Source organism: Lycium ferocissimum, chromosome 1 (genome assembly GCF_029784015.1).
Source record: "Lycium ferocissimum isolate CSIRO_LF1 chromosome 1, AGI_CSIRO_Lferr_CH_V1, whole genome shotgun sequence".
NCBI classification, from domain to species: Eukaryota; Viridiplantae; Streptophyta; class Magnoliopsida; order Solanales; family Solanaceae; genus Lycium; species Lycium ferocissimum.
The window spans coordinates 46,626,443-46,628,947 of NC_081342.1; the positions used below are offsets into that span (position 1 = coordinate 46,626,443).

Below are 2,505 nucleotides of genomic sequence, written 5' to 3' on the forward strand. Positions count from 1 at the left end.
GAACAATTATATGGACCGCATAATATTTGACGGTCCGTCAAAATGGATCGTAAAAAAATACTGGAGACTCTTTGACGGTCCGCAAAACGATTTTGCGGACTGTAGAATGGACCCGATGGGCAATTGTGTCTTTTCACTCCTCACGACTTAGGGTCTTATAAATACCTGAAATAGGTTTCTTGTACGATAGACATCAGATTTCAGTTTTTTTATTCTTCTTAGCACTAAATACTCATAGTTTTGGAAGTCTTTTGGGATTACAAACAATTGTAATTACTTTCCCCTCAATACCAAGCAATCAATTCGTAAGCATTATGATTTCAATTGTTCTTCTTTTTCTATGAGTAGCTAAATTTCCTTACTAGGGTTGTGAACCCATTGATGAATGTTTTGAGATTGGGTTTGTTGATTGATATACACATAATGGATTATTAGGATTTATTTATTCTTCATTCTTCATTCATAATTAATGATTGCAAACATTGATTAAGGCCATAAACCTTAATTTATTTGGGAAAATAATTAAGGTTGGTAAGAATAAATAACAAGACTCAAAGCTTTAAACTTTGTTTAATAAATTCACTTAGGAATAAGAAGAATTTACTTGGCATGATTAATTGTTCTTCATAGTTACTTTCTTATATTTGGGAAAATCATAGAAAGAGATAATCTTTATTTATTGGGAAATAGTAGAGATTCATATAGAGATTAAGTGCATTCATATAATAATCCATTAGAAGTATATCAAGATCAATACCCATGATCATACACTCTATCTAACGGGGACCCAACCTTAGTTTCTTTTACCATAAATTAACACCCAAAGCAATTAGTTAGAAATTAGTCATAAAAAACTCAACTTTTACCAAAATCATCGAATTAAGACATTAGACCTAAATTTAGCATTCTACACCTTTAGTAACCTTTTCACACCATATTCCCTGTAGGATTCGACCCCAACCATGTTGGGTTACTATATTTGATAACGTCCGCGTTATACCATTAATAGGTGTAATTTGAGCGTATCAAATTTTGTAGTTGTCGGAATACGGTTTTGAAATTACTAAATAGTGTTTGCTTTGATTGAAGACTTTTGCTTATTCCATCACACCTTGTTTGCTACTCGTAAACCAGAACATGAATCAAAATCAAAGAAATCAACGTGTTGGTAACTGTGGAATCGATTGAATAATCAAGCGAATGAATCAGATTATGAGAATGTTTTCACTGATCTTGTTCCAGAGGAGGATTATGCATCTGCTATTGTTCATCTACGAGTTGTAGCTGCTAGCGTGAAAATTGACTTCTCTCTATACCAACTGTTGAAACTTGAGGGATACTTTCGGAACTCTACCGAGAATGACCCTCAACGTCATTTGCAAAATTTTATGGATGGGTGTGCTAATCACATCTAGAACAACGTGTCACAAGATGCTATTTGGCTGAGGTTATTCAAATATTCCTTAGCTGGAGATGCAAGAACATGGTTTGAGAAGCTGTCCCGAAATTCGATTACTACATGGGCAGAGATGGTGACTGTTTTTCTCACAAAATGGTACCCTCCTAGCAGAAAGGCTGAAAAATGGGACAAGATCTATGAATTTAAGCAGCGGCCGGGGGAACAGCTATATGAAGCCTGGGAGAGATTCAAGGAGTATTTGCAGAAGAGTCCAAATCATGGTTTTTCGGAGCACATATTAATGGAAAAGTTCTACCAAGGGCTAGATCTAGTGACGCAATCAGTTGCTAATAATACAGCTGATGGTTGTTTCATGAACAAATCTTATCAACGAGTGACTAACATACTTAACAAGCTGACTACTCATAATCAGGCTTGGCACTCAAACAATACCGACGTTGTACCGTATGGTAGAGCTATGATCCATTAGGGTAAAGGGAGAATCAAGATACCCGCAAACATTGCGTAACTTGCAACAAATATTTCCTTGCTAACAAAGAAGTTTGATGAAACCCAGATTAAGAAGGTAAATGTTTGTGAGGATGATACAGTTATGCCAAAAAGGATGTACCATACTCAAGATGGTCCGTTTCATGATGGGTCCCCTAAGAAATCTTACTCTCCCACGCCTTAATACACAAGTCGCCCTTTACGTCCTTAGTCTCAACTTTTTATCTTCATTACACACGGTCACTATCCTTTTGCCAAATCTGATGCTCATTACCAAACTTACACTCATTTTCAATAATCGACATCTTTACTCTGCCACTGTTGAATCGTTGATCTACCATTGGTACACTCGTGCCACGCAAACTATCATAATACTTTGACGATGTTGAAATTTTTCCCAAACCAATCATACCTCGAGCAAATCATTCTTGTTAAGACATAAATGCACTTCTGCGACTTCTGAGCAACCAATAGCTGACAACATAGAGATCAAGCGGTCCTCTGTATTATCACTTCTATCTTTCCAAGAATATCATAAAATAAGAGAGTCTCAATCACCACCCCATTAAACCAAAACTTCAAGTCATAATGGGAAA

The 2,505-nt window shown here is 36.1% G+C and overlaps 1 non-coding gene across 1 annotated transcript; it reads right to left on the reverse strand.

Moving 5' to 3' along the window:
* Positions 1–1,572: 1,572 nt before the first annotated feature.
* Positions 1,573–1,684, reverse strand: LOC132031613 (small nucleolar RNA R71). Its single transcript, XR_009408317.1, has one exon. It is a non-coding gene; the product is annotated as a small nucleolar RNA R71 (small nucleolar RNA).
* Positions 1,685–2,505: the final 821 nt, after the last annotated feature.